Source organism: Drosophila takahashii, chromosome 3L, assembly GCF_030179915.1.
Source record: "Drosophila takahashii strain IR98-3 E-12201 chromosome 3L, DtakHiC1v2, whole genome shotgun sequence".
Lineage (NCBI taxonomy): Eukaryota > Metazoa > Arthropoda > Insecta > Diptera > Drosophilidae > Drosophila > Drosophila takahashii.
The window spans coordinates 33,077,329-33,099,244 of record NC_091680.1 but is presented as its reverse complement, the minus strand read 5'-3'; the positions used below and the strand labels follow the sequence as shown (position 1 = coordinate 33,099,244).

The 21,916-nt window shown below is 43.2% G+C and overlaps 1 protein-coding gene across 2 annotated transcripts in view; it reads left to right on the top strand.

Annotated features, from left to right (window-relative positions):
* Nucleotides 1-21,916, top strand: part of Snap25 (Synaptosomal-associated protein 25kDa) — a 510,490-nt gene that overhangs the window by 451,388 nt on the left and 37,186 nt on the right. The gene's annotated exons all lie outside the window — the stretch shown is intronic.

Here is a 21,916-nt window from a genome sequence, read left to right as displayed (position 1 = left end):
GTTGAAGTTTTCGCCGACTACTGCTTGCATGACTACTTCGGCGACCACTGCTTCCTTGACTTCCCCGGCGAACACTGCTTGGTTGTAGTTTTTTGTGTTGCTGATGACGTCATTGGAAACTGCTTGCGACGCGTCTTTTATTTTCGCCAGAATGTTCTGGAGCTCTTTTTTGCCAGCCTCAATTTCAGCGCGTATTTGTTGTAGCGACAATACTTCGTCGGCTACATCAAACCACTCGTCTCCCTTTGCCTTTGTAGCCGCTGCAGGAATCAGCTCTGACCTAGGTTCGGCATCCTCCACAGAGGAATTCTCCCCAAAGTCGTCATCTAGCGCCAACTCCTGGAGTATATCACCATTGTTTTCATCCTCCAATAATGGGGTTTGTGGACGAGTTCCGCGAATTCCGGAGTCCACGCTATTCAGCCGTGCTGCAAGTTCTGCCTTGTTGCCGCTGGTTGGCAAGTTCAGCGCCGCCAGCCACCTCTTTAGCTTGTAAGGAACTTTCTTGGGCTGGGGTAGGCTCAGTCTGCCCAGGATCCTCTACAGATAAATTTGTAGATATCAGAAAGACGAGGTGGGGTCACTGGCCTGTGCCGGCCGGGAAGGGTTGCTGCGCGGACGCCAAACAGGAGTGCTTATTCGGAGCTATCACCAGCCAAATAAGTCCTTCGGCTCTCCGCTGGTTCCGTGGGTTACGGACGTCGGCGGCGAAAGGGAACCTACAGACTGGGGTCACCTGTACCCCGCATGCGTGTACTGGGTGCACTTACTCTCGAGCCGACTAGAGTCAGGGTCGCGCGCTGGTTCCGGCGGGAAACTGTACGCTTATTTGCAGAAGATGACCAGACAAATAAGTGGCCAGTTCCGGGCGCTGGTTCCGGCGGGAAACTGTACGCTCATTTGCAGAAGATGACCAGACAAATAAGCGGCCAGTTCCGAGCGCTGGTTTCGGCGGGAAACGGTACACTTATTTGCAGAATATGACCAGACAAATAAGTGGCCGGTTACCGGCGCTGGTACCGACGGAAAAGGACAGGGCACTTATTCGGAGATATTACCAGTCAAATAAGTACACTGCCTTCCGCTGGTCCCGTGTGGCTCGAGTGGCGATCCCCGCTTCCCAAATTAGTAGACGACTCGGGCCGGGTAGTTTTCTGGTTTCACTTTTATTCTCGGTGTTTGGTATTTACCCGCACTGTAGGTTCTGGTTTACTCTGGTTTACTTGGTTAACTTACTTCGCTAGTCCCGGTGTCCTGGCGTTGGTCTCGCTGGGTGACGGAGTCGTGCAACCGCTGCGTTCGGGCGTAGAAACGAAAAGCCCCCGTTCCGCCAGGTCCGCGTGTCTCGATAGTGATCGCACTTAACGTAAAAATATTCATCGCACTTAACGTAGAAATATTCACATGAGTATTCTTAAGAATATTTATCTATCGGCCTTCCTGGCCCCAAAATACCAACTAGAAAACACTTAAATACTAGACTTTACTATCGATCTATTCCTCCAGGGCTACGAGTCTTTTGTTTATTAACCCTAATAATGCCTCCGTGACTGATTATTTTAATACTGTCAAGAATGTGGGGGGTCAGTTCGGTGACTCCTCACACCCCCCCTTTCTTCCGGTGAAGGACGTTGTACCACCTTGATTGTCCGACTGGCCGTGACGATAACGCGAAACTCGTGGCTATCGTACCGCCGCAGGATTCGCACGTTCCGGCGGTCGATGGCCCTGACGAAGTCCACTAATGTTGACGGTAGCCGACGTTCGTACGTGTTTACGTGCCAATCTTCTGGTGCTGTGATCCACGTTTCCTCGGCAAGGAGTTCTTCGACTTCCGGATGTTTTCCGAGAGTCCCCAGCAGTTCGTCCTCCTCGGCCAGGTTCATGAAGAGCTCGAGGTCAACTGTGTCTCCAGCGTCTAGGGCGTTGGACGGTGCCAACGGACTCGAGTGCTCGTCTGCTGTTCCTGGACCTGGATTGTGGACCGTCGGTGCAAGGGTGATGCCCATTTCTTCAACGAGAATCCTTTGTCCCGGTGTCGTAGGTAGCGATCTTGGCTGAGAACCTGACGGCGTGTCGTCGGATATCGGGTCCACTCCCGTGATGGGGTCTGGCGTCTTGGCCCTGACTGGCTCTGGTGGTCCTAATGGGTCCTGAGGATCCCTGTCTTCCCTCATGGGCGAACCCAGTAGCAGATCTGCCGATATGTGGGGCTCGCTCGCTGCCGTTGAGACCGTGGGGCTTGATGAGCGCTCTTCCAACCCTGCCCATGCCGCCTTGGCTTCCGTTGGCGTGCACTGCAGGGGCGCACGGTTGCCTCCGGTATCAGACCGTCCGTCTCCGCCGACCGATGCACCTTCCCACGAGATTGCTGGCCATGGCACTCGTGGAGTGCTCTCCTCGATGCAGCGGGTGAGGTATCCAGGATCGAACATTGGTACCTGCATACTGTCGAGCCATGACGTGACTAGGAGGAAGGGCGTACCGTAGCCGATTCCTGGTGGCTCCGCATCGTTTAGTAGTGCCAGGCGAGCGGTCGGTGGTCCGGCTGCCTCGAGTTCGGCTAGTGCCGCAACTACCTCGCGCTGATGTGGCTGCTGGAGCCCTTGGCGATGCGGCTTCGGTAGCCCGTGGCGCTGATGTGGCTGCTGGAGCCCTTGTCGTTGCCGGCGCTGATGTGGCTGCTGGAGCCCTTGGCGTTGCCGGCGCTGATACTTTGAGACGGGATCCGACTGATGCCGGCGGCCCTGGTTCTCCTGGGGGTTCAGAGGAAAGTTGTAGCATTGCTAGGCCACAGATGATCGACGCTCGAATGCCGCACAGGAAGTCGATTCCCAGAATGACTTCGTCGAGGATTGAGGGCAAGACCAGCTAGGCAGACTGAGCCTACCCCAGCCCAAGAAAGTCCCTGTTCGGGCGCCAATCTGTAAGGAACTTTCTTGGGCTGGGGTAGGCTCAGTCTGCCCAGGATCCTCTACAGATAAATTTGTAGATATCAGAAAGACGAGGTGGGGTCACTGGCCTGTGCCGGCCGGGAAGGGTTGCTGCGCGGACGCCAAACAGGAGTGCTTATTCGGAGCTATCACCAGCCAAATAAGTCCTTCGGCTCTCCGCTGGTTCCGTGGGTTACGGGCGTCGGCGGCGAAAGGGAACCTACAGACTGGGGTCACCTGTACCCCGCATGCGTGTACTGGGTGCACTTACTCTCGAGCCGACTAGAGTCACGGTCGCGCGCTGGTTCCGGCGGGAAACTGTACGCTTATTTGCAGAAGATGACCAGACAAATAAGTGGCCAGTTCCGGGCGCTGGTTCCGGCGGGAAACTGTACGCTCATTTGCAGAAGATGACCAGACAAATAAGCGGCCAGTTCCGAGCGCTGGTTTCGGCGGGAAACGGTACACTTATTTGCAGAATATGACCAGACAAATAAGTGGCCGGTTACCGGCGCTGGTACCGACGGAAAAGGACAGGGCACTTATTCGGAGATATTACCAGTCAAATAAGTACACTGCCTTCCGCTGGTCCCGTGTGGCTCGAGTGGCGATCCCCGCTTCCCAAATTAGTAGACGACTCGGGCCGGGTAGTTTTCTGGTTTCACTTTTATTCTCGGTATTTGGTATTTACCCGCACTGTAGGTTCTGGTTTACTCTGGTTTACTTGGTTAACTTACTTCGCTAGTCCCGGTGTCCTGGCGTTGGTCTCGCTGGGTGACGGAGTCGTGCAACCGCTGCGTTCGGGCGTAGAAACGAAAAGCCCCCGTTCCGCCAGGTCCGCGTGTCTCGATAGTGATCGCACTTAACGTAAAAATATTCATCGCACTTAACGTAAAAATATTCACATGAGTATTCTTAAGAATATTTATCTATCGGCCTTCCTGGCCCCAAAATACCAACTAGAAAACACTTAAATACTAGACTTTACTATCGATCTATTCCTCCAGGGCTACGAGTCTTTTGTTTATTAACCCTAATAATGCCTCCGTGGCCATTTTAATTCTTGCCTCCGTGACTGATTATTTTAATACTGTCAAGAATGTGGGGGGTCAGTTCGGTGACTCCTCACAAGCTGGACGACCGTAAATTGTTGTGCATCAATTAGATCCATTTTATGGGTCAGGACCACTTCTGAAGTTTATAGTAGCACAAAACGGGGTTTTATATTAAGAACACATTATTTATTCGACCGTTCTCTCTTACTTCTTATTCGCAATTGCCCGATTTTACATACCGTCGGTTTTAACATTAGATAACGCGAAGTTGGCTGCGATCACCCTGATATTTAACATTTTGCAGAGTTGCCAGATTGGCAACTATCTAACAGCTGATTACTTTAAATGCTAACGACTATTAAACATATAACCGTTACTTTCGAACACTACTTATACATATTTGCATAATTGGGTTATACACTCTAAAACATATCCATAGCCGTGTATATTCGTACATACTAATAATATAGTCAGTGACTTATCCTACTACAACTGCAAACAAATCGGTGACGGTGAACCTTTTATACCGAGCTTGTCAAAAATTGATTTGTCTATTAGGGTAACAGATGATCCTTCGTCCAAAAAAGCGAAGATTTCCATTTTTTGATCAGCATAATGTAATGTTACGGGTACGATTCGGAAGAACTGGTTTCCTTCTACATCGCCTTGGTGTGTGCTTACATGCCTTTGATTTCCCGTTTCATTGGCTGTATTGGGAACATTTTCCGAGTGGAGTAGAGGGTGATGCTTTCTTGTACAACCGTTTACTCCGCAATCCTTTGGTCGACAATTGTTTCGATGAAGCTTCAAGCATCGAAAGCATGCCTTTCCGGCTTTAGCGACTTGCCATCTCTGCTCTACGGCGCTGGATTTAAATTGTTTGCATTGTGTTACCCAATGATTTGTGGATTCGCATGCAATGCACTTTGGATTAGGCGGTTGCTGAACTGCAGATCCCTCGCTCGAACTGGCTGCGCAACTATTGTGGGTATTCACAGAACTAGTCTTGTGAGAAAACGGTGTCACGACAGTCGATGCCGCCTGCGCTATTTTGTAAAGCCAGTCGCTGAAGGCCTTAATGGGAGGGACTGATTCGTCGCGGGAGTGCATCGCCCAATTTAATTTGTGGTTACTTGGAAGTTTGTCTACAAGCTCCTTGACTAACATTGGGTTGTTTAAATGCGCTTCTAGGCTGCAGGCTTCAATCGTGGCGCAGATGTTGCGCACTGCGAGCGCGTACTCTATTATGGATTCCAATTTTTCTTTGGGCGGCGGTAGCTTCCTCACCTTGTCGATCATCCTCTCCAGAATGTGCTCAGGTCTGCCGAAGAACATTTTCAGCGTGCTCATTACTTCCGGAACTAGGCTAGGAAGTAGAAGCTTATCCTTTACCATTTCGCGTGCCCTGCCTTTTAGGCACTTTTGTAGACGGAGCATGCTTTCAACGTTGGAGAATCCTGCTGCGGAAGTGCTGTGCTCGAATGTACTGATGAACATCGGCCATTCCTCAGGATCCCCGCTGAACGAAGAAAGATCCTTGGGTATAGCTTGTCTTGCGGCGATTTGGGAAGTGGAGGGTGATGCGGGGGTCGCCTGAAATAGCCCGGCTGTCGATCCGCCTAGTACGTTCATTTGCAGTAAAATTTTATCCTTCTCCTCTATAAATCTCTGTTCGGAAGCTCTTTTTTCTTCTAACATGTCAAGCATTAGCTGGTTTTTGTTGACGTTAGAGTTGTTGTCGGGGGTAATCTGTACTTCGCCGGGACTATCCATATCGATGAGCGAGTTCACTTGCTGCTCGATCTTATTCTGGTTTACGGATAATAAGATGGAGTTGTCGAACTGATTTGGGAGCGGTGATCGCAGTGTCCTTCCAAGTGGGATTCCGTCGCTGCCTCCAGCAAGGCACAAATCGCAATTCCAGTCGCTATTCTCAACGTCTTCGCCGACACCTGCGCAGCGAAAGTGGCACCAACTGTCACAACTGTCGCATTGGACCCAGCTTTGCTCAGTTCCTGTCGCTTTTTTCTTGCATATTCTGCACACTTCTTCGCTCATCTCTGTTCACTTTTGTACGGTTATGTGAACTCGGCGTGTGGCGGAATTGTAGTTGTGTGCGTAATTTCTGCGGTTTGTTGGCTCCGTTTACGTATTACGTTTTCTCTCACCTTTCGTTCAAGAAAGGGATGCGATCGCAATTTCACAATGTTATGGCTAATTGCAAATGCGTCGCTTCGTAGTTGTACTGTTATAACGGCAACCACGCGTTTTTAAGAATTTCACAATGTTATGGCTAATTGGAAATTCGTCGCACAAGCCTTTAAGAATAAAGTTTTTCGGTATGTGGCAATGTTATGGCTAATTGCGCATTCTTTATGCAAAGTTTTTTTTCTTCTTTTTCTTTACACAAAGTTTTTAAGAATGTTGAGAGCGAAACTGAATTGGTTTTACAGCAGCCCACACAACTAATTCGAAACACAGGCGGATAGCAATAAACTATGTGTTTAAAATTAACTTTATTTAAATTTCAGCTTCCGAATCAATGTGTAATACAAAATTGCGTTGCGGAGCACGCTTAAAAACTTTGTCTTCTTTCTTCTCTTATTTCGCTTCTGTTCTTTCTAGCGATGGTTCTCGCGAGCGTGAAATGAGGTCCATATCAATACCATTTCATATTATATCGATACCTCGGGGTGTATATCGAGTGCTTATATATAACAAATTGAAATAAAAATTAAACTTAAATTATGGCGGCAACAGAACTGTTGATTCAATTCCTTTGATAACTACTTGTAGGCCTTTGCTACTTTTGAGTTGATAGGTATAGTAATTGGTTTTTCCCTCATCTAGGTATTTGGCCACTGATCGATAATCTTGTTCATCGTTTGCCTGAATTTTGGTTTCATTTATGTTACCTCTTTTTATAGAAGTGACATAGAACTTGTTAGCTCCAATTAGGTCAGTTATTTTTTTGACTAGCTCAGCACAATTTCCTTGACGAACATATATGGGTGGTGGCCTTGGTTTCTTAACAGTGGTTGTTTGAGTGGCAGCATTATCTTCGTCTGTGTCACTAAGAATCGAAAATCTATTATTGGTCAGCGTATTTTTCGGGACAGTGGTAGTATTTGATTTTAATACTTTTGATGCATTGGTTTTTTTAGAAGATTGCGGGCTTAATTTTCTTTTTATTTGCACATAGATTCCAGTTTGTATTAACGTTCCGTTAGCATTTTTCGTAGGTTTTTGTTGGGGGAAGGGGAGCTTGCCGGTCAGAACTGACGATGCCGGGCGCTGAGTGACTGCAGTAGATGTAGTTGTTGTTGTGTTGGTTGTTGTTGTTAGTGTCGAAGTCACAGTGGTAAACTACCAGCACAGTTGTGGTAATATTGCTTGTAAGGTCGTAGGGGTCGGGGGACGGGCATTGGTCACTACACGGCTCATTGGGTGCTGTGCCGCTTGCACATAATAATGCAGGGGAGAGCGAGCGCGCTCTCGCTGTGTTCACTTGCAATGTTGCAGTTTTCTTTGGTATCTCATCAGCTCGTATACAAAAGTAAGCGTTGTTTCTGATTGACGAAAGTCGACCTTCGTCTTGTTGTTGTTGCCGAGCTGTGCTCATTTTACTTAGGTTTCAGAGCTTACACTCTGACACGTTGGCTTTTAATTTATACTTTATAGATTATATTAGTAATTTATCACACTAATCTAAAATTTTCATGGGCAACACGAGCACTTGTACCCATGCCTACCCAGAGCGTCTTTTCGCGAATTAAATTCGGTTATTTTCACTATATTTTGTAATCATTCGGCGGAGCGATACAAAAATACGTCTGATGTCGTTGACAGCACGGTCAATAGAATTGAAAAGCTTAATGAAAAACGTCATGATTACGAAATAGACACAAAATATAGACAAGCACCTTTAGTAAAGTCCAAAACTACAAATCCATTTAAGAAGACAGGAACCTTGAGAAAAATTACCGAAAAACATTTTGAGGAAACAAATAGGGGAAGAAAGATTATTCATTATAAATCAAAATTTAAAAAGAAGAAAAAAACAAAAAAGGAAGCTAGATTCGGCCAGCCGAAGCTTATATACCCTTGCAGATAAAGCAAACACCTATAGTTTAATGCTCACTCTGTGCAGTTCCAGGAATTCCAGATTCAGCGTGACTATTATTTAATTTTTGTTTTTAAGTTGTTAAAATCAAAACGCCTACTACCTACAAAGTTACAGTGAGTTTTCTTATATTTGTTTGAATATTCCTATGGGAGCCTTAAGATATAGTGCAATAGAAAGAAGACTTTCGGGAAAGTTTCATCGCGATAGCTTTAAAACTGAGAGACTAGTTCGCATAGAAACGGACAGACGGACATGGCTAGATCAAGAATATATATACTTTATGTGGTCGGAAACGTCTCCTTCACTGCGTTGCAAACATCTGACTGAAATTATAATACCCTCTGCAAGGGTATAATTATTAAAAGTAAATACGATGATAATTCCAGGCAAGCAGAAGAAAATGAACGGACCCAACAACAACAACTTAATTAAAACAATGACCTTCTCCATAATACTAACAAATATAATTCAACTAACAATCGGACAGAGCATTGAAATAAATCCCATTAAGGCCCAAAATGGATATCTTGTATTTAAAACAGGATCAATAGATATCCCGATTAATTATGAATATCATTATCTAAGTGTAAACATAACAAAAACTGAACAAACTTTTGAAAGAAGCTAATGAATTTAATGACGTAATACAAATCCGATATCTAGTAGAAAAACTTAAAAGAGAAATTAACGGAATTACATTAGCAAAACACAGTAAGAGAGGTTTATTCAATATTGTAGGATCAGTAGCATAAATACCTATTCGGAACATTAGACCAAGATGATAAAGATGAGATGGAATAAAAAATAATTTAGTAGATACTAGTGTTCAGAACACCGATTTAAATATGATTATCGATGTCATAAATAATGGAATTGAAGTAATCAATAAATTAAAGGCAGGCGGAGAAAGGGAACAACAAGCGAGCGTTTTAATAAGGTGTGTTTCAAAATTATACGACACCAACACACTTATTTTTTGAAAATTTGAAGAGTTGTTGTTGTTTATAGAAAGCGAAACATTTAAATGCAGATCGAAAGAACAATGTATAATGTGTACGAAAAAAAGTACCACGCGTCCTTGATCCTCTTTTTAGGGACTTACCGCTAATTTTTCGAAATATAGTGTATTTTTCGGCTATGTGCGATCGTTTCATAATTATACGACACCATTGATTTTTTCCGGTTCCAATGATCAAACTTAACCGAAAAATTTTTTCTGGTTAAATATAAACTAAAAGGTTTCATTTTGAGCGTAATCCAGCCCAAAGGTCCTTTCAATCTTCAACCCAAACATAAATATTGAATATGTCTCTCTACACCTTAATAAAGTAGTTTTTCGAAGTCATATCCCACAACTCGTCTTAACTTTTGTCTGGTCAATATTCTTAACCCTTTTGAATCAAATAAAAATCCTGTTCAGTTCATTACGTGCACGAAACAGACCTAAAAAATCATTTTTTTATGAACTGCCCTTTTGGAACAAAACTGTTTTATTCCAAAAATATTTGATTTTGGGCGATACTATCTGTCCAAATGCAAAAATTTGTTCTTCAAAACCTTAATAAACTTTCCACATTTCACGATTGGAACATTTAAAACGCGATCCCAGTCCGCGTCACTTTGAAGTTTTTTCGAAATTTTTTCATACGAATTTGAGTGTTTTCTTCATGGGATTTCATTCAGGAGCGTATACTTGGCATCCCGTTTTGTAATGTTCCAGCATTAAATGTAAAAGGTTGATTAAGGTTTTAAAGAACAAATTCCTTCATTTTGAGACGTAGTATCGACCGAAATCAAATATTTTTGCACGTAATACACTGAACAGGATTCTTATTTGATTCAAAAGTGTTAAAAATATTGACCAGACAAAAGTTAAGACTAATTGTGGGATATGACTTCGAAAAAAAATTTTTTTTAAGGTATAGAGAGAAATATTCAATATTTATGTATGGGCCGAAGATTTGAAGGATCAAAGATCCAGCCCAAAGCTGGTTTACTCTCAAAATCAAATCTTTCAGTTCATATTTAACCAGAAAAAAAATTTCGGGTAAGTTTGATCATTGCAATCGGAAAAAATCAATGGTGTCGTATAATTATGAAACACCTTAAAATCAAGATTTTGTTATAACTTATGCCATGGAGGCAAATATTATATTGTTTTCACATGAAATTCTTTGTTTTGTTATAACGATTAAATACAAACATAATCACCTTAATACGACTTTAAATAAAAAAAATATTTAAGAAATTAATGGTGTCGTATACTTTTGAAACACACCTTATTTAATTTACAACACTTTACAGAATACGTAGAAGATATCGAGTTAGGGATGCAACTGACAAGATTAGGTTTATTCAATCCAAAATTATTAAAACATGATTATTTAAAAAACATGAACCCTGAGAAATTGTTGAAAATGAAAACTTCCACTTGGTTTAAAACAGACACAAATGAAATTTTGATAATTTCCCATATTCCCTCAGAGATAGTTAAATCGCCCGTTTTTGAAATTTCAACAGAAAATATATTCGGCAAATACTTCTTATGTGAAGATAAAGTATTTAACAAAGAAACAGGTAAAATTGTATTTGACGAATGTATAAATGGAATAATTAAACAAGAAATGTATATGGATATGGATATGTCACTATATATATGGATATATATATGGATATGGATATGTCACTATATATATGAGAGTTCTGGAATTTGTATGGAACAGCTTATTTGCAGCTGACCAAAATTCTAGAATTCAGCAATTCAACAGTTTAGGGAATACCCTGACTGTTATTTTGTATATTAGTAACGGCTACAATGATATTTTTCTCAAAAATAAAGTGAAATACCAGTATTTTTCTTTTGCAAATGCGGAGGGTCAAACGTGGTTTTAGGCGTATAGTTTCTTGGCCAACATGTCTTACAATGGTCCATTGATTATGTTCCGCCCAAACGATTTATATATTTTTTCTCGTCCATACAAAAGTTCCAAAGTCAAGGCTACTGAGATATTTTTCATCAAAAAACCAGTTTTTTCTTGCAAATGCGGAGGGCCAAACGTGGTTTCCAAGGCATAGTTGCTTATAATTGTCTATAGAATACGTCCCCCCTATGATTTGTTGACCTCCAAATCGACCCACCCTAACATACATATTTGAAAAAAAAAATATAAATATAAAAAAATATAAAATATATATACCTGCAAAAAGAAAATATACGGTGTAGTCAGCAAAGAAAAAGAAAATAAAGAAAAACGAAATCGCGACTTTCTTTTTATCGCTGTTTTCTACTTAGCGAAACTTAACCCCCCCCCCCCCCCCCCCCAAGAATAAGAATATAATTCGATAAAAATGGTTTTCTTAGTTATTATTATCTGTTTATTTATATAATTTTCTTTTTGTTTTCACATTTTTAAGGATTACAGAATGAGCAGCATGTCCCTTCTGGCCTGGATACCCCGCCCTGGACTCCTTTTGGTCAACTTGTGTGTGGCCCGTTGCAACCATGCCAACAACTCCAATTCCTTGTCTTGTCCTTCCTTAACGAGTCCCTGAGCTTGGTTCAACTCCTCCCGGAGTCTCCCTCTTATTGGTTCCTCGAACGAGATCGACTTTCGGATCTCTTGACGGCAGTGACGCATGTGGTTTTTTATCTTCCGGTCGGGCTCCGTTTGCTTTAGCTCTAACGCCAACAACGTTGGGCAGTGCTAGTCCTGTCTTAGTGAATTATGACGCTCCGTAATTTTTCCGTTAATGTCGGCTACGCGGTCCTCTCTTTCCCGCATCGATCCTCTCAGGCTTTGGAGCTGCCGAGCAGTCTCCACAATCTCCATGTATTGCTCCCTGGTAGTTTTCATGTTTCTGGATAACAACCGCCACCTTGTCGTGGTTTATATTAAATTCAATTTTCCCTAGTCCAATTCCGACGTTCAAAGCTTTTTCCCTCTCTGTAATGGGATAGATCCTCGGATTTCATCCAGAGGGAGGTCTTTGCCATGGAATATGCCAACGCTCTTCCCACCGACATTCCCCATTCGTATAACGCCTTGCCCTTACGCTGGAGTACAGCGCAGCGTATCCGATTCGGGTCAAGCTTGCCATTGTATCCCACAGCTTTGTTACTCTGACGGTAGTTTTTTCGATAGACAACTTGTCCAACGGAAAATTCCACCGGCTTGCTGCGGGTGTTATAGGCCTTTTCCGCCCGTTCATGGGTCCTGTTTGGCCCCTGGCTTACTTTTTGTCGGATGAGATCCATTTCATCTGGTAGGCTTAACTCTGGGTCTCCAGTCTGGATTACCCCCAGCTTTCTTAAGATCGGGTATGCAGTGCCGTGTGTCACATGTGTGTGTCCCAAATATGGCAAAGTAGGGTTCCATGCCGATTCGAGTCGGCCGCTCCGAAGGGTACATTCTATTCGGCTTAACTGGGTATCCCAATTTCGCTGATCCGATGCAATCGTTGCCCGCAAAATTTTGAGCACCGATCAGTTTACCCTCTCCGCTGCATTCGCTTGCGAGGAGTAGAGCCCTGTTCTCACGTGTCGAATACCGTAGCGGTTCATTAGCTCGGCGAACATTTGTGACACAAATTGTTTTCTATTGTCAGAGTGTATGTTCTCGGGTACTTCGTACTGATGGAAAATTCGGGTTTCGAGGAATTTGACTACCTCTAACGCCACTGCATGTCTCATAGGCTGCAGCCAGACAAATTTGGAGAAATGGTCGAGGCGTAAAAAAAATCACTGAGTTCCCAGTTTTGGTTCGATAAAGTCGATAAACAACCTTTGACCGGCCCGTTCTGTAACCGTTTGTTCTCCCATGGGTAGTCGGGTATTTTATTTTTGTTGGTGGTCTTGCTGATCTTACATACCTCGCACTCTTTCACTGCCTTTTGCACATCTACCGCCATTCCTGGCCAGTAGTAAAACTGTCTCAATTTGGCTAGGGATTTGTGCAAACCCCCATGCACTGCGGTCATGGCATGATGTGCTCTCCAGACTAAGTCAGATCGCAGCTCTAGTTTCATCAACGGCATCCCCCGAGCTAAGCCCTATCCGCTTGTATAGAAAGCCGTCCGTTGTTTGTACGTCTGGGCCTTTTAACTCACTTTGGTCCACTGCAGTGCACTGCCTGCACTAATTTCACGTATTCCGGAAATTGGAAAGCCGACGAGACCAAGTTTATCTGTATATCTTGTTCTTCCGCTTTCTGTAGCTCGTCCATATGCACTCGTCTGGTACTACGTTAAGTGCTCCTTTACGATGTTCGATGGAGAAGTCGAACGCTTGCAGCTTCAGACTCCATCGTGGTCTGCCGGTCTAATCTGCCGGATAAATCCTTTTGACCCATCAGCCATTTTAGACGAGCATGATCGGTCATCACTTTGAAAGGCATTCCATCTACGTAAGCGCGGAATTTGGTAATGCTGAGAAGGGCGGCATAGCATCCGAGCTCTGTTATGCTATAATTCCTATGTGCCTTGTTCAGTTTGGCTGACATGTAGGCGATCGGGTGTTCGCCGCCTGAGTCATCCGTCTGAAACAAAAGTCCTCCTACCCCTGTCGTCGATGCATCGCATTGAATGGTAAAGGGATTTTTAAAATACAGGTGCTGATGCCATGCTTCTTTTTAGTTCTTCAAATGCCTTAATTGCCTCTTCGGACAATTCGAATTTCTTAACGGGGTCTTTTTTCAAAAAATTATGAAGCGGTGCCGTTGTTTAGGCGTAGTTTTGAATAAACCTCCTGTACCAGCCAGTCATCCCCAAAGCCGCCCGCATCTGTTTGGGAGATCAATGCTGGAATTCAATGCTGTTGTTAGAATCCGAGTCGGTCAAGTCCTGGTCTGATAATTCAGATTGAATAAGGACTGCCGGAATAGTGAGGTTGTTAATATCTTTTTCCTCTATATCGGGATCTGTAGGGATAGGGTCGTCAGTCTCGGCTTGTACTGGTGGATCGGACGATTCTGACTCTTCTCTAGCTTCTATTTTCAACGGTTTGTTTAGGATAGTTGGTACTGAAATTGTTAAGTCGTACCTTTGCTTTATAGCTATTAAATTATCGCGTAATTTGTTTAAATATTTTGATACCTGAGACCGATGGGCTTTGTTTAGCTTGTCTCTCTGATCGTGTATTAGTATACACGGAGTATTGAAGCGGTTTACTAATATTTCGGCGTGCTTGTTTACAGTGTTTTGCTGTGCTGGCCCACGGGTCTTATGTCAAATTTACGACTGTCATAACGCCCTTTCAAAAAATGTCATAGTGCCCCGGGCGTTATGACACTTTTAAAAGTGTCATAACGCCCGCAACTTCTAATAAAATTCTAAAATGCATTTTGAGTTAATGAGAATACCGATAAGAGAATTACTTTTTGTTGTAAAGCGCATTCGAATCAATGAGATTACCGAGAAGAGAGTACCGTTTGCTATGATACCTTTCATGCTTTTTCATATTTTAGTCAGTTAAACATTTTAGGAGTTATGTTCCGGTTCGGATTCAGAAGATGAAGATGTGGAAAATACTTTCAGCCAAACGGCTGACGTGCTAAAATGTATTATTTGATAGGCCGCGGGACGTAGTTTTTCTTCCATGTTGGCACTTCAAAATTTGCTTGTTCAAAAAACTCTCTAATGCTCAGCCCGTACTGCAGACAGATTACAAGTATTTAAATAAATTGTTAAATAGACCGCAGACAAACATTTTTTTCTCTAAAAAATCGCGCGATTTTTTTGAAGAAAAAATTTTGCCTCCGGCGCTTTTCTTCACTACGAATACTTAACTTCTACCACATTACTCATCGCTAAATTATTCTACACAACTGATTACTATATTGCCTCTATGTTACTCGCATTTACAAGTATTTCAATAAAATGTTATATTGGGCGCAGACAAAAATTTGTTTGAATAAAAGTGCAAGCCGCGTTATTGTTTACTGCGCGCGCTTAACCTGAATACAACTTCTTTACTTATATAAATAATCTAAACTAATATAAAATTGGAACTCTAAATAACGGTCAGCAGCAAATTTCACCCAGAACGGACATAAAAATCTAAAAAAAATCACATTAATTACTAAAGTAATAGTTAAATATATTTTTTTCCTAAGGGCGTTATGACACTTTCCTGTGTGTCATAAGGCCCTCAAAAACATAGCGCCTGCGGGCGTTATGACACTTTTGAGTGTGTCATAAGGCCCACGGGCCCGCGGGCGTTATGACACCGGGCGTTATGACATGCACCCACTTCTTTTACATCTACTAAACCCATTTTGGGTATTTTTCTGTTAGTTGCTAAAGGACAGTTTTTATTAAACGTATAATTTAATTTATAGTTTATTTGCCATTTAGTTTGGCTCATCTAATTAAAAATTTGCCTTATTGGACCGTAAGTATTGTTTAACAATGGAAAACCTGCCTAGTTTTTGTATGGTTTTTAGGACACACGCTAATTGGGCAACTTTAATGTCGCTCAATTTTACATAAGTTTTTATATAATATAAAAAAAAAAATATGCATCTCAGTGCAATGAAAAAAATTATGCAACGCAGTGCATGGTAAAAAAATTATGCGCTCTTGGTAGCGCTGTCGGTTCGCTTATCCTTGGTCTGGCTTGGTGCGCCCGACGGTGCCGGTGCTGGCTGCACTGTAGTTCTACGGTGGGGCACCGGTGCTGGCTGCACAGGTTGTTACTTCTTTGATGGGGCGCCGATGCTGGCTGCACAGGTGTAGTCGCAATGAGGTGAGCACAGTGGGCCCTTGCAGTCATACGGGCATGTCTTCTTCAGCTTTGGAATTGCAATTTTTTCTGGGGGAGGCAATTTTTTTATATTTTTGGCAATATTCTGAATTACAGGGTAGGTGGATGTGTGTGTGGCTGTGGTTTTATTTTTTCGCACTGTTAGCCAATTTTTGATGTGTTCAACTTCGGCATGTAATTTTACTTATTTCATTGCCGCTGTTCAGCAGCTTTAACAGTTCAGCCTTTCTGGCTTTTAGTATTTTCACCGCTACGGTGAAACCCACTACGTTTGGCACACATCACACTCTACTCACTGCTTTTTTTGTTTTTGTTATTGTAGGCTGCTTTTGTCATGTATTGAGGTTGCAGTTGGTTCTGTTGTTGCCGTTGTGCCGTTTGTTGCCCTTGTTGCCGCTGTTGCCGTTGTCCGAAATCCAAATCCAGGTCCAGGTCCAGATCATTTTCTGACCAAAATCACGGTCGCCATATAAAAAAGTGTTATCTTCCCGCCATTAATAATAAGATTCTTTGTATGTAATGTTCCAACTTATTTTGTAATTTTATTTATTTAAGATAGATTGTTTCTCAACTTTAGTTTGGGCTATAGGAGCAGCCGTTGTTGCCGCTCCAAGCTCGTCAGAGGTTCTTATCGAGCCCAATTTACTTAGGAGGTAAAAAGGTCTAAGTCCCGTAGCGGCGCTGCCAACAGCGGCAGCGGAGAGACGGCCTGTATATTCTTATATTCTAAAGTATATAGCTATGCTCTCTTAGTCCGGAGCGCGGAGATATATGCACATGCATGAGGTCCGCTCGTGATGCAATTATGCTGACACTTGCACTTTCAGCGTGCAGGCCAAGGCGCAGCGAGCGGTTTGTATTTCGGGCATTTATGTTGATGACCGAGGCCTTGAATTGTATAAACACTGTACTCTTGGTACAGTGGCTACTCGATATATATATTTAATATGTGTGCATTAGGGCGGTCCAAAAAATGAAATCTTATTCTCACCCCTTCATATCGTAGATTAATGTCTGCAAAAAATGTATCCAAAAATCAAAAAAATGTTTGTTGACGTTTAGACCTTGCGAAATGTCCTCAAAGTTTCATGTAAAATTACTCATACGACCTGTAGGCCAGGCAGAACTTTTTTTAAAAATATCTTTTTCCCCTCTCCAACTTTGTCAACTGTCTAATATTATTCAATATGAATCTAAAAATGGAGAAAAATGACGACATTTTTTTGGTTGGGAAACTGATGTCTGAAATACCCACAACGGACTTTCCAACGAAAATGACCGTTCTTTCTAATGTCCTTTATAGGACTAGATTTAAAGGAAAATCGGTACTGGAAAGCGCAAAAGAAGTGGCAAATATGCTGATTGCCATTTGGAATCAAAGGAATATTCGAGCCCGCGCTTTCCACCACATTCTAAAATCAATATCGCGCCTTCACAAGGACTATTTTGACTTTAAAAAAAATGTAAATAAAAACGGAGCAATTCACCGAAACAGGGAAAGTTGTTTTAAAACTACTCTAAGTGAACTATTTTGCATTACCCATGCCCTGGCGCCCTCAGATGCATTTTCGGAATTAAGTGATACAATTTAAGTGATGGCAGTATAAGTGAGAATTATTCCGATAATGACGATGTTCCGGAAAAAGGTGTAAGAAGGCGCAGGCTCGAATCTCCAATCATGCCTAAGAAAAGAAACTTCATTACGCCAAAACTGGTTGAGGTTCTTGATAGGTGCCAAGTCAGTTCAAGAAATGCTGTGTTTATTCTCATGGTCTATATGAACTTATGGGGATCTATTTATTAAACGATTTTTTCGAAAGAAATGGCATTTTTTTTGAGAGGGAAATGTTTTAATGACTAATTATCCATTTTGAGAGAGTATTTTGAATTTTTTCTTAATATAAAACGGCCATTGTCAACACAATTTCCCTAATAAGATTTGTTAATAAAACAGCATCTAAATGCCTTATTCTTTGTATCCTACATCAGGTAATAAAAAAGCTTCTTAGTTCAACACCGATTTAAGTACCGTAATATTACATTTTGCCTCTAGGTCCGGCTAGGTTTTCCATTTATTAAAACTTTCAAAGTAGTCCAAAAATGTGACAAACGAATTTAAAAAATAAAACCAAGTCAGGGCCACCTATTTGAAAATAATATATTTGATGAAAGGCAACAGTGCGTATGAGTTATAAACTTTGAGACCAATTCGCAGACCCTAAAACGCTTTTTTTTCAAAAAATTTCTTTTGGCATACCTTAAATACCTTAATGCGCACCGTATAGGCGGGTGAGAGTGGGACCTTAAAAATTTCCATACAAATGTGGACCGCCCTAGTGTGCATACTACACTGGACTTTGGAATCGTCTGTTCGGATGCATCCTCCCCCTGGCTATAGCAAAACTTACTTTTGTCGACATTTATTGTCAGTTTTGCGCGCTGCGAGCAGTTACTGACCTGGCTCAACATATCCAGGTGTTTTTTAAAAGTAGGTGAACAAACCGGTAGGTCATCGAGATACACGAATACATTCTCGCGTAGCGACGCCGGTACTACTTTATCGATTAGTCGGCACATTCTTTGTGCTGCATTGCACAGACCGACTGTAAACTGATACAGTGATCGGCCGGTAAACGCGGTTTTCTCTCTACTTTTTGTTTCCAGGGGTATAAACCGATTGCGGAAATATAGTATGTTTCCTGTAAACGACTTAACAGACCCTCGATTTGTGGCAAAGGGTATGCATCTTTGATAGTCCGGGAATTAATCTTGCGTGCGTCGAGGCAAAGGCGATTTTTCTTGCCTTTCTGGACTAGAGTCACTGGTGAGCTCAAGCTGCTGTTGCTCTCTTCGATCACACCTAGACCAATCATGCGATCTAGCTCGGCATACACCAGCTTTTGCTTTTGCTTTTGCAGGTCCTCGTCAGTTACTTCTATTATATGCTACTCCAAACTGATCTTTCCTAAACCTTTATCCAGACATGATGGGTATGTCTCAATTACCCGCCTCAGCTTACAGTGTTTTTCTGGAGATCGCTGATTAGGCTTGTAAGTGGTTTCGGGCTTAGGAGGGTCGTTCATATCCAAGTCTCCAGTCATTAAGTCGTATTCCGGTGGGGCTTCGATGGCTGCAAACTCGGTTCCGCCCTTACCAAGGAATGTTAGGCCAAACGTATCCCAGAAGTTAATTCCGAAATAAAAACTTTGTGTCAGACCTGGTACTATCAGAAATTCCAGGTCCTTGGTCTCTCCTTCCTATTCCACGGGTAAGGTTATTGCTCCGACTACTCGAGTTTCGCCGCCAGTAGCTGTGCGAACACATTCTTCACTAAGCTTCCTTACAGGCCGCGTTCGGTTCCTTAAGAAGGCTTCCGCTCCTCTGCCAATTTAATTCGCACTAGCGCCTGTATCCAGTAACGCTAGTATTTATTCTCCGTCGACTTTAGTTTTGGCAAAGAAACGGTTATCGTTTTGTATGCTTACTACCGTGTCCACTACTTTCTGCTTAAGCCTTAGATACTCTGCTCGAGTGTCATATAGCTTGTGCATCTTTTGTGTGTCCCGTGTGGTGTTGTCAGTATTTTCTGAGCCGTGGAAGATACGCTGTTTTGCTTGTTCTAGGCTATTATGGGGAGAGATTTGTCTGGGCGTGGTTGTCTCTACAGGTATGTGACTGCCTTGGTCCGCCCGGCTGACCCGGTCTGGCCTGACGGACTCCGCGGAAAAGCCACTGGGTTAGCATCTGCATCGCCTCCTACCTTCTCACACACTCTACAAGTGGCGTCATGGAATTTCGAAGGCAGGGACCTTCTTTTGGATGCTTTCAATAAAAGATCGCTGATCTGCCGCATTTATAGCAGACTAATTAGTAGAGTGGTCCTTGGCATCCCTGTCCGTTTTCTAGTCCCGATCGGGTGTCTCTTCGCTTCCGGTTAAATTCTTCCACAGTTACAGCGTCCGGAAAATCCTGTGGTGTTTGGTATTCCTCGAGTTCACTGACCGGCCTGCTTTGCGATCTGCCGTTACTCCTTAACCAGCGGTCCACTCTAAGTTTTTCCTTTTTCAGATCTGCTAGGGCCCTAATCGGGGATGTCAGCAACAAGCTTCCCATTTGGGAATTTGGATTTGTTCTGCAATCGGAAACGCAAATTATGCATATCGGGAACATAGTCGCTAAAAGATTCGTTTTGTCCTTGTCGCCGTTCCATTAACTCCTTGATCTTCATGAGGTCACTCCCGGATAGTAGTCGAAGTCGTAATCGTCCGCTCGATCCTCCATCAATTGCCAATACCATTTGCTGGCGGCTCCTACCAGTAGACTATGGAATTCGCGGAAAACTTGGCTTGGCTCTATCCAAGAAAGCACTTGTAGCCGCTCAACGCGAAACAAGAAACTTTCGACAGTCATACTGCGGCTGTTTCCGTCAAACTTCAAATTCCATTTGTCCAGCCGAACTCCTTTTGGTACCTGGAATCCTTGGTACTGGTCGTATTCTGGGTATTGTGGGTAACTCGTGTCCGGGCCGTTATTTCGGGATTGGTGGTGTTGGGAAGTGTCGGGGCGCCGGTATTCTCGAAGCCGATGCCTCTGGCTGTTGAGAGTCTCCTGCGATAGCGGTTCGAGAGGCGGCGTCGCTTGGTAACACAAAAAACTGTCTAATGGGTGTGTCGAAAACCGAGGCGGTGTTGGTAATAAGTGCTGTTCCACCCGATCGCATTATTTGCTCTCTTTTCTCGGCTGCTTCTAAACTGCTTGTCGGGTTAAGCTCATATTGCGGGAGCATTCTTGAGCGTCCCTTTGGCTGACCCTGGGGCCAATTTTCTCCTCCTACAGCTCCTTCGGTATCGTTTGATTGATCCATGTTGTCTTTAATGGATCTACTTTCTTCGTGCTCTTCCGGCCCACGGGACATACTTAGGTTGTCTCTGTTGAGAGAACTGGTTCTTCGCGGCGTGGCGTCGGCACTTCCACTCCTGGGTGCTAGATTTGCTCCTCTCGTTGTTGAACGGGTAATCCTTCCCGTTGTCGATTGGAAAAACACTTTCTTCTTTGCCCCCTTCATTTGGGCCCAAGATTCCTTTATCTTGTCCAAAAAATATATATTCACTTGCGAGTTCACTTGTGTCCTTCACACTTTACGATAAGCGATAAGCCTAGAATGGCTGACTAAGGGTTGCGAATATAAATCTAAGATAATGAGGAGTGCTGTTTTGCGATTACTAAGTATCTCTTTGGTGAAGAATCTGTCCGAAATTTAAGCCGCACAAAAAACAAACATCCCTAATTAGAGGTATTAGCAGCTTCTACACAACTGGGTTCCACTGAACTAATAGCTCTTCTCCCCTTCTAGCCAGCTTTATCGTTTACAATGGGAACTAGCTGCGCCTAGAAGAAAAGTCTGTCTGAAATCCCCCTCAGTCAGTCGTCGGAAGTACGGTTATCTGACCGATCATTCTCGGGATCCACAACCGTCTTCCTATTTCTCTGGACTCAAGCCTATCAAACGACCAGACCATCTAGTACGTCGTGTAGCGTCGGCCAGAGAAACTGAAATTCGTCCTCCGCCCAAATATGTCAAAGGATGCCGTAAAGACTCGAGCCTATCAAATGACCGGTCTCTTGGCCTAGTACGTCGTGTAGCGTCGGCGTTACGTTTCCTGTCAGTTCTCCGACCCACCTTTTCTGTCCTGGGTCGACAAACGCACAATAGATCCCCACCGCAATGGCTAAATGCGTTACCGTAACGTCTGCATTCCTGCTCTCTAGTTATATGTTATTATTAAAAGGACTGGATTTTACCATCCTCTTTAGAAGATTAGCTCATAAGAAGAAGAAAAAGATTTGCTTTCTTTACAAATTCCCCTGGCGAACAAACCCTAAACTATTACCATTGATTAACAATCTTAAAGTCACGTGCCAATTCTGAAACTACAAAATCCGATTGAGTGGCCACTCAACACGGCCTGTAGCAGAGATTGGGGACTTTAAAAATCTACGAGAGTATAAACATGTAATTTTAGACACAACAAAAAAAAAAGAG